Source organism: Phalangium opilio, unplaced genomic scaffold (assembly GCF_054372755.1).
Source record: "Phalangium opilio isolate 3A_F unplaced genomic scaffold, DU_Popi_V2 ptg000042l_1, whole genome shotgun sequence".
NCBI classification, from domain to species: Eukaryota; Metazoa; Arthropoda; class Arachnida; order Opiliones; family Phalangiidae; genus Phalangium; species Phalangium opilio.
The window spans coordinates 889,752-901,336 of record NW_028324166.1 but is presented as its reverse complement, the minus strand read 5'-3'; positions in this window follow the sequence as shown (position 1 = coordinate 901,336).

Genomic DNA, 11,585 nt, shown 5'->3' with positions numbered 1-11,585 from the left:
AGTGATATCTATAGTTTATTAGGGAGAAGGTATAAGATGCCTAACTAAGTATTCGCGCGCCATAGTCCCAGTCCCCCTTTCAAAATACAAGGGGGGGGGGACGTAAAAGGAGGCCCCGGGCTATTTCGCGGCCTCTCCTCAGTCGGAAAATACAAGTAATTTTCGTACTCATTCGCGTCGCGCTGACATGAGGAGTTTTCAAGAACCAATGAGATGCTGGCTAGTTGTAATTTAGAGGCGGCGGGGGGGGGGGATTAACTCCGGGGTACCTACTATACGTTTGGACTGGAGATAAAGAGCTGGAAATGTGCAGGCGAATTTATTAAACCTTCTCCCTAATAAACTAGATATCACTTCTTGCTACTATGTTGAAGTTTTGGTCTACGATTTTGACTCGAGTTGCTCAAAATTACAGACAGACACGTCCAGTGTAATATTAGGCAGTGAGGTCAAGAGTTTTGTAATTGTAAAGAGATTAATAAAGAGTAATTAAAGATGAAATTAGTTTTTGGGGAGCAAATTAGCATAAATTATGCACGAAGTGATTGTTGTTCAACCGTGTCATCTACTAACCTTTGTTATAACAGTACTTTAACCGTTACTGCGATCTGAGATGGTAGTGACCCTCCCGTCGATGGTAATGGTGCAGCTGGAAATGAAAAATCTGACTGAAGGACCTGTCTTAAATTCCTCTTTATTGATAGGGTCTTGAACACCAATTATTTGGCGAAATTTCAATTCGTAAAACCCTCGGAATTTATAATCAAAAACATTTTATTGTGTCGTTCTTACGAAATACACCTCGAATTTGTATTGCAGTACGTTTACTTTGTTTAAAACCGTTAAATCGCTTTTAAGGGGTAGTGACACTACCGGGGCACCTATGAAATGGTTCTTGAATTCGCGATACAAACAATTAATGTCTTTAAAATGACAATAATTGAAATAAAATAAATATCTATATCATTTCATCCCTGATTTAAAAATCTCCGAAACCACAATATATTTTTTTAATTAATTGTGAAGTTCTTGCTTCTCTTACGTTTTCTTATTTGATAATAACATAAATTCACAAGATATTTTGGCCATAAGTTTGTTTGTCACTGGTTACAAACTGGAGCTTGTCATGAAGTGAGTGAGGTAGGTCATAGATTCAAGGTAAAGTGAGTGAGGCGCTGTCAAACAGTCTGGGAAATAGCACACTTCCTCTGGTCCAAACTCAGATTATTAATTGCTTGGACTAGTTTTTTAATTCAAAAAGTGGGGGTTACTGGTCCACAGGAGCAGTTTATTAATTGTAAATCTATAGGAGAACAAAGGTGGGGACCAGTCCTGAGACCAGTTTATTATTTAGAACACTAGGGGACCACTGGTCCCAAGGACTAGTTTAAAAAATATCCTTATTTCCCAGACTGCCTGAGTGTCAAAGGCTTAGTAATGCAGACTAAATAGGAAGATGGAAGTCCTGCAAAATTAACCATGCCCGAGTGTAGTTAATCAATTGACTCGCTTCCGTCGTTCTCGAACTAGTTATCTCGAGCTGTAAGTCTCTCAGTAGTATTACGAAGTATTTGGAAGTGTCATACTTATGGTACATACATATCACTTATAAACTTATGATAATAATATAATTTTGGTGTCAATTTCTCTTTAAACGTTTGACGTCATCATTTCTGGTGAATAATAATCGGAGGCTCGTCTATTTTTTATTGGGGGAGCGTCACCAGTATTTTCCATTTAGGATTGGCTGTCTACGATCTCGCTATACCGCAAACAACACTTTCAATTTTACTATATATTGTTATTGTTATTTTTGAAAATATGATAATGTTATAGTATTCCAGCAGCTTGGACGCCACACGCCCCACCCCTAAAAAGCCACCTCGAGACACTGATGACCCTGAAATGGGCGCGTATATTGACGTAACGTTTGTTAAGTACTTAAAAATATTCAAATATTTGCGGATTATGTTAGATTAAGCAATTTTGCACCCAGAGGGGGGGGGCAAGATAATGTGCGCCCCCTTAAGTCGAAAAAAGGAACAGCAAATGATGCTAAGGGGGAATAGTTTAACTCAATACAAGTCTTGCGCCCGGGGGCCAGTGCCCCCTTGGACCCCACCCTTTAATCCTGCCCTAGTTAGATTCATTTGATGATGCTTAGAACACTTCTACTCATAACCGACAAATGTTGCTAAGGGGGAATAGTTTAACCCAATGCGTGCATCCCCAACAAGCCTTGCACCCGGGGGCCAGTGCCCCCATGGCCCCCCTTTAATCTGGCCCTGGTTAGATTCATTTCATGATGCACAGAACATTTCGACTCATAACCAACAAATGTTGCTAAGGGGGAATAGTTTAACTCAATGCGCCCCAACAAGCCTTGCGCCCGGGGGGCCAGTGCCCCTCCCCCTTGGCCACCCTTTAATCCAGCCCTGGTTAGATTCATTTGATGATGATTAGAACATTTCAAATCATAACCAATTTCCCATAGAACCATTGAACCATATCCACTGTCCAATAATTAACCCCACACCTTTTTTGGAAAATCTTAAGACTAATTAGGTCACAAAAAGTAATTTCATCTTTACTAATTAATTAACACTCTTTAGGATAACAAAGGCCATGCTTAAAATCGTACCTTCTAGTGAACTCTTTGTCGCTGCGAGCTGGATCTATACTTCCCACTTAGGACATCTTTAACTTAATGAAAGATGTATCGATACTTTATTCATTGATTAATTAAATTTTATGCCAAGTCAGGAGAGCGTTGAAATTAGGTTGCACACGTCCAACTTGTAAATCAGTCTTATACAATCGCTAATATATTATTTTATTTAATTTTTGCTGACTTAATATTCAATCCTACGCGTTTTATTTCGTCGCAACAAATCACCCCTCCACCAAATATTCTATACCATCATTATTTCGGTTATAATTTTGCCGGTGATCGAGTCTCTCACACACTCTCGTTTTTACTACAGTCCTACATTATATGTATGTTCTCATAGACAACTTAATAATGAAGGACATCCGTACTCTTATCTTTTGCCAATGCTATCCATGGAGTGCCGGTGTTACGAGGTAAATTAAGACTCAGAGGGGGAATTTTGAAGGAAACGTATGTGGCTAAAACTTGAAGGAGAGAAGGATGGGGTGAAAATTCCCCTACTTATAGTGTTGCCTCTGTACCCCCACATACGGAACGGCACCGTAGTCCTCCCATCATCCTCAGTGGTAGGGTCGTACTGCCGCGTAGCTCCATTGTATTTAAATGAGAACTAGCTTCTATTGTTAAGACAAAGGCGGCGTTCTTTACGACCCTATCTAAACGTTGAGGATGCTGATAGGACTTCTGTGTCGTTCCGTAGATGGGGATACAGAGGTAACGTCTAGGTATGGGGGTTGCTACTCCAAAGCTGTTCGTTCTTTTCAGTTATAGTGCAAAAGTACTTCCATCAGATAGGTGTCCCGCTATTTAATCTGTTTTTTATATATATAGTTGTAAGACAGGTGTAATATAATTCTATACATATCACCACGTATATCCAATTTCAAGGTTTGATCCATGGAATTGGGTTGCAGCATTTGTAACATTATTTAGTTCAAGAACTGCCCTACATGTATTGAAATTGTACCTAACACGTGTTCAAGCCACGAATTTGTGTACATCGTAATTGGATTAAGGGCTGTTAATTTCAACCCAAACTGGACTTAAATTATATTGTCCTTACGTAGACCAATTGCAGTATTTTTTAAGTTATGTTCACCATAAGTTTGTCACTGGTAACTTAGAAACTGGAGCTTGTCATGAAGTGAATGAGGTAGGTCATAGATTCAGGGTAAAGCGAATGACGCCTGGTGAGGCGCTGCTGTCAAATTTGTGCTTAGTAATGCAGACTAAATAGGACGGCTCTCGAAGTTGGGGACGCAAGCTAGATGGGGTGTTCTCTTTCCCCCCCTTGCTTTGGCTTCCCGCTCGCGTTCTTAACTTCACACACGCTAGCTTGGGTCCTCATCAATGCGATGTATCACACCTCCTCGGTGGTGAGAGCTGGTAACCACTGCGATGTGTGGGCTGAGCGGATACGCGTCCTTCCCAAGCCAAGGTGTTGAGGCATCGTGCCGAGGGCTGCATGGTACCGGGGAAGTAAAACTGCGGTATCGCTAACGGTCCCCTCGGGGCACCAGGCGACACCCCGTTGTATCTAGCCTTCCACCCGGGTGGGGGACTACCGGGTGGTGACCGTTTACTTGCCCCCTTACTCGTGGGATTCTTATGGAAACCTCAAACAAAAACAACTCCAAAACTACTAAACCTACGGTGCAGGGGTCTGCTCAGGGCAGAACCCACACTGATACCACTACGCTAGGGCCTGTATCCAGCGATACTCGTGCCGATTTATCGGTGCGTGTGACTGGTCAGGCTTCGAAACGCACCGTGCAACGTCGCCGTAAACGACAGATTGCTCGGGATAAGGCCAAATCTGGGTCTGGAACGGTCTCCACCCCCGCTGGGGGTGCGGCGACACGTGACACCCATTTGAAGAGGCCTAGAACGGAGGATTCGACTCCCTCGCCCAGTACCTCGCAGGCGGCGGCTAAAAAGGCTAAGTCCTATAGTGCCGTTGCCAGCGCCGAGAAGATGGCCATTATTAAAAAAAGGCTATCCGAAGGCGGCCATCACGGAGGAGGACGTGGGCCCTATTCAGAAGGCGATTCTAGGGGCGCTGGATGGGATACCTTCGGGGAGCCGTCTACCGCGCCTTGCGAATTTTAGCCTGACGGCCGGGGCCCTGGTATACTCCTGTGAGGATACGTTCACTGGTCAATGGTTGAAGGAAAACATAGCCGACTCGGTGGTGGGGGATGCGGTGCTCTCAGTAATGAGGGCTAGCGAACTCCCTAAGCCGTTTAAGGTAATGTTCCGCACCAGAGACCAGATCACTAAAGAGCCGGCGGTGCTGTTCCGGCGCCTAAAGGCCCTTAACGATGGCTTTGCTACCGAATACTGGAAGTGCATTCGGACATACGTGGACAGGGCAGTGCGATACTGGGTACTGTCCATTGATGGCTCCTCGCTGGACGCCATTAAGAATGCTGGCTTCGTGGGCTACACTGGAGTGGACAAGGGTTCCTTCAAACTCCTTCAGAACACGGAAGCCACTAAAACCACTGTAGCCGAGTCTGTGGCAGGGGGTGGGAATAGCGAGATGGGGGATCTCGCTGTGGAGCTCTCTGGCGTCGCTCTAGGCACAGAGGGGGAGGGGGGGGCTCATTCGGAAGTTTGTTCTTCCATGGATGAGTCCACCCTACTGGAAGAATCGGATGGGACCCTTCGGGGTTCAGCCGATGAGCGTTCTAGTGGTCCTGGTGAGGGGGAGGATCTTGGGACTGGGAGCTTGCCTGTCAGGGGGGGAGGTGCCACTGGCCCTCTCGGGACTGATGAGGTGTAGCTAGGTCCCTTCTGAACCCCTCTCTTAAGGACCATGGGGACGCTACGTGCGATTCAAATCAATCTGCACCATAGTAAGGCGGCCTCTGCGGTACTCTGCAGGAGGTTTGCTATAGAGGGTCTTGATCTGGCCCTCATACAAGAACCGTGGATATGCCATGGCAAAATCCTCGGTCTTGACGCGGCAGGGTCACTATTTTATGACCATACTGCTGCTAGACCTAGGGCGTGTATTCTGGTTCGGAGGGATCTTTGCTGTATCTCTCTACCGCTGTACACGTCCCAGGACACGGCGGCCGTGAAGCTAGTCCTGGCCACTGGGAATGCCAAGTTGACTATCACGGCCGCCTCTGCTTACTTTGCCCACGACGCGGACTCTCTCCCGACAATTGAGGTGATCAATTTGGTCGATCAATGTGAAAGGAGAGGGGACAAACTAATCATTGGCTGCGACGCCAACGCTCATCACATCACGTGGGGCAGTTCTGACTGCAACAGGAGAGGTGATGATTTACTAGAATATTTAGTTGGTTGTAAACTCCATATTCTTAATCAAAACAATGAACCCACTTTTGTTACTTCTAATAGAAGGGAGGTCATTGACCTCACGCTAGCCACGGAAAACCTCGCGTCTTCCGTGTCTAACTGGCATGTGTCTACTGAGCCGTCTCTGTCGGATCATAGGCACATCTGCTTTACTGTCGCGACTACCTCTGTCCCGGCGGGGACGGAGGTACGCAATCCAAAACGGACCAATTGGACCGGCTATAAGGAAGACCTTATCCTACGCTACGGAGATGGTCACACCCCTAAACTCACTTCACCTTACGAACTTGATAGGGCTGCTGGTGACTTAGTGAGCTCTATCATTGAGTCGTTTCACCGGAACTGCCCACTCAAGACCGTTAACCGCTCGAGGCTTGTCCCTTGGTGGAATGCGGATCTCAGCCGGCTTCGGAAATACACGCGCAGGCTCTTCAACAAAGCCAAGCGCACGGGAGACTGGACTGGATACAGGCAGTCCCTTAATACCTACAACAGGGCCATTAGAGCTGCTAAGAAGGACTCTTGGCGGACCTTCTGTGAGCAAGTCTCCAATGTCCCTGCCACGGCTAGGGTCATGAAGATCCTAGCGCACGATAACACACATCGTCTTAACACTATTAAGTTGCAGGAGGGTGTGTACACTAAGTCTGGGGCTGAGACTCTCAAGCATATGCTGGAGGTCCACTTCCCTGACTCCACTCCAATCAATCCAACAAACCCTGACTCTCTATACCCTGTTCTGCACAGGGCGAAGAGAGAGGACTGGCTTGTAGCCAGGCAGGTTGTTACGATTCCCAAGCTTCGTTGGGCTGTCAACTGTTTTGAGCCCTACAAGTCTCCGGGACCCGATGGGGTCTTCCCTCGGCTTTTGCAGGAGGGCTTAGACCACATCGCCTCTCCGTTATGCAAAATCTATAGACTTTGCATTGCTCTCGGTCACATACCTTGTGATTGGAAGCGATCTAGGGTCATCTTTATTCCCAAGCCCGGGAAGGTTTCCTACCTCGAGGCGAAGGCATTTAGGCCCATATGCCTGACCTCCTTCTTCCTCAAAATCCTGGAGAAGCTGGTGGACAGGTACATTAGAGACGAGGTACTTTCGGTAACTCCTCTCTCTTCTTCACAATTTGCTTACCAGAAAGGTAAATCAACTGAGACGGCCCTTCACGGCCTCACGAATTGCCTGGACAGGGCATTCGAGTTTCAGGAAATTTCACTGGCCGTCTTCCTCGATATTGAGGGGGCCTTTGACAAGGTCTCTAGCTCGGTTATTACTGAAGCTGTTAAGAGATTTGGCATCAGCGACACTCTTGGCCGTTGGATCAAGTCCATGCTTACCGACCGCGAGGTGTCGGCGTCCCTCCTTGGGGACTCTCTAGGGGTGACTACCAGCCAGGGCTGCCCTCAGGGTGGAGTGCTCTCCCCCCTGTTGTGGTGCCTGGTGGTGGACGAACTCTTGGAGAGACTCGGGGGTGCTGGGGGCTGTAGCTGCTTCGGGTATGCGGACGATGTAGCAATAGTCTTTACCGGGAAGTTCCCGGATACTGTCACCACACTTATGAGATCTGCTCTCTCTAGCGTGGAGCAATGGTGTCAGGCGGTTAACCTTTCCGTTAATCCTGATAAAACTGTCCTTGTTCCGTTTACGAGGAAGAATACTAAGGATCTGTTCAATGATATCTCCTTCTTTGGCCAGGTCCTGGCAAAGTCCTCCGAGGTAAAATACCTGGGGGTGACCTTTGACTGCAGACTCACATGGAAGCCGCATCTTGATCGGTGTATCAAGAAGGCCAAGATGCTTTTCTGGAGGACCAGGAGCTCAGTCGGCCAGACTTGGGGCCTCAACCCCAAGGCTGTACACTGGCTCTATACTGGGATCATCAGGCCCATACTATCTTACGGGGCACTTGTCTGGTGGACAAGGGTCCGGCTGAAGACGGTGCAGGCTGCCCTGCGCAAGCTTCAAAGGCTTGCCTGCATTGGTGTTACAGGGGCCATGAGATCGACCCCAACTGCTTCCCTGGAGGTGCTTCTTGACATGCTACCTCTTCATCTTTTCATTGAGGAGGAGGCTGTCATGGGGGCCTACAGGCTCCACATTAATGGCTGTTGGGTTCCAAGACTTTGGGATTACAGCCATACGAAGCTCTTTCGGGAGTACGCTGCACTTGAGCCGTCGTTAACGATGTGCTCTGACAAAACCGTTACCAGCTTTGATTTCACTAAGCCATTCAGCATCCACTTTCCCAGTCGGGCCGAGTGGACTAACCTGCTGCCTCTTGGCACTGGGGGTGAAACTATTTGGTTCACCGATGGTTCCAAGACTGATTCCGGCGCTGGCGCCGGCTATTACTGCCAAACTACAAGGGTCGGTTTTTCTGCTTGCCTGGGCACCTTTGCTAGTGTGTTCCAAGCGGAAATTGCCGCGATCTGTTATTGCGCAGACTACTGCATTAACAAAGGGTATAACGGACGGACTGTGAGGATCTATTCTGACAGTCAGGCCGCCCTGAATGCGCTGGACCAGTGTCAGATTACCTCTCAACTGGTGCGTAGCTGCCTTGATCTGCTAGCGCAACTGGCGTCCTGCAACAGGGTTCTGTTGTACTGGGTGCCAGGGCATAGCGGTTATTATGGCAATGAGCAAGCCGATAGATTTGCGAAAAGGGGCGCGGAGGCCAAGCTCTTGGGGCCGGAGCCGGCCGTCCCCATCCCCTACGGGCATGTCAAACGGAGCCTGCATGACAGGATGACTGTCATACAAAACCAGCTCTGGCATGACATGGATGGCCAGAGACAGACAAAACAGTTAGTCAATGGTCCCTGCAGGTCTCGTGCTAGAGACCTAATTTCGCTCAGCAGATGGGATATTAGGCTGGCCACCGGTCTTCTGACCGGACACTGTCGGCTAAATAGGCACCTCCATCTGATGGGTCTTGCTGACGACCCCCTCTGCAGGTCGTGCCAGGAGAAGGAAGAAACATCCGCTCACGTACTTTGCGAGTGCGACTTCTTCGCCTCGCTTAGACTAGAACATTTTGATTCACACACTGTGGAGCCCTCGCGGGTCTCCTCTTTTACGGTGGAGCGAATTCTGCGCTACGCTGCGGCTACGGGCCTATTCAAGGCCTGATTTTGAGGTTGCACAATATGCCTTTGGCATCGGTGCTAGGGCGTGAGCCCCGCCTCATCAACAATAATAATAATAATAAATAGGACCTAGATGGAACTTGGTCCTGCATGCAAAATTAACCACCACCGAGTGTACTTAGGACTTCAATTGACTCGCTTCCGTCGTTCTCCTTCTCGAACTAGTTATCTCGAGCTGTAAGCCTCTCAGTAGCATTACGAAGTCATACTTATCATGTAACATATCACTTATAAACTTATGGTATTATGTACTGTACGTCTCAGATTTAAATAATCGTTTCACAGTCCCTTTAAGTTTCCTACAGGGTATGGCTGACGTCCCTGACCCGTTGAACTTTAACCCTTTATATCAAGAACATTAACGAAACGAAACGAAGACAAGATTATTTAGGTTTTGTTGAAAACACGAAAATCAAGTTGATTCCATTATGTACATTTCAATACAACCAAAAATTATTTACCCAACCAAATTCTTGACGTAAACAAAAATTATTCAAATTAAATTTTTTAAAAACAAAGTAAAAGTAAAATATCCATACGCCAGATGTTTGAATCTAGTCAAAGTTAATTAAGTTAATCTGGGGATAATTTTTGCAAAACTGACCTTTTGACCCATCTAATTGAGTCAAAAGTTCTAAAATCTGGAAAGGCCTTTAGAGGAATTTTGGTATATATTAAAATTTATTCTAGAAGATAATTTTAGTTTCTTAAATAAATAAATAAATTTTTGCAGTAAAAAATTTAGTTACTTTACAACAAAGACTTAAAACAGTTTCTATTTGTTTACAATTTTATAACAAAATTTTAAGCAAATTAACATTTCAGAGTTAAAACTTACCTGCAATCTCTGGCAGATGCGCGAATCAAATGGGTTTTGCAATGCAGAGTACTGTACCAGGATGGAAAAGCTGTTGAGGATGAGCGATTGACTCTCAATGTCAAAAGGTACGTGTTAAACAGAACTATAGAGATGTGCAGTACAGTACAGTATACCTGGTTGTTGAAACAGTTCTTCTACCATGCACTTGAATATTTGGCGAGATGCAAAATTTTTCTAGTTAAGTACTTTAAGCATGCAAGTTAATAAACTATTTATCGATTTATTTAGCTTTAATCAGATGAGAACAAAAATGCCTTACCCGTCCTTAATTTATGCCTGCAGACTTATAGAAAATAGATCAAGAAGTGATATCTAGTTTATTAGGGAGAAGGTATAAGATGCCTAACTAAGTATTCACGCGCGCCATAGTCCCTGCAGACCCCCCTTTCAAAATACAAGGGGGGGACGTAAAAGGAGGCCACCGGGCTCTTTCGCCTCTCTCTCCTCAGTCGGAAAATACTAGTAATTTTAGTACTCATTCGCGTCGCCACACTGACGTGAGGAGTTTTCAAGAACCAATGAGATACTGGCTGGTTGTAATTTAGAGGTGGCGGCGGGGATTAACTCCGGGGTACCTACTATACGTCTTTTGGACTGGAGATAAAGAGCTGGAAATGTGCAGGCGAATTTATTATACCTTCTCCCTAATAAACTATAGATATCACTTCTTGATATAATATTAACTGGGGAAGACATGGAAATCATGGAAAGTTATATCTGTGGCAACTCTTTAAATTTTTATATCGGATTTAACCATTTATGATTTATATGTTTAGGGGAATGAATTTTTTCCACAAAAATTTTAATTCGTAAATATTCCTAATTTTATAACCACCTTCTACGTACACAATGGAAATTAGGTAAATGTATAAAATTCAACCATAAATTCATTTATGTCGAAAAAAATAAAGATTGACCAATCTAGCTATAGAGGTCGACGTAAAATTCAAGATTTTCAAGATGCTACTACCATAAATAACATAATAACAATATGAGCGTGACACTTACTTACAGGGATAGATTCAATTCCAGAAGTAGGAATGGAGAACGGAACGGTTAGTATTTACTTCAGTTATTCCGACTCATAGACCACCCACTATAGAGCCCCTCCCTCCAACACGTAATAAGGAAAAGTTTAAATGATCTTATTGGCTCACTTAAACTATACGTTTTGATAACGTTGCTGACGGGGAAGGTGGCGAAAAATAGTGACGTAATTCCATTTTACCTCTGTCGCTATGACCCTCCCGTCTCATCTTTCATACCCCCCTCCGTCCCGTGGAAGGGGGTCCAGAACTTCGACATTACTCTGTTCTCCATTCCTACTTCTAAAATTTAGTCTATCCCTGATATAATGTTATTTTAAACGAACTTTTGACCATACTTATTCTTGTTACTTTACTTAATATCTACCCAATTATTTTTGTTTAATAGTTGTTAGCTTAGTTAGCTAACTGGTTATGTACCAGGTAACTCCGGCCCATTATAAAAGGGCATTGAGTAGAGGCGCAACTTTCTCGTTCGTTTAATTTCCTGGATCCGGGAAGGATAATA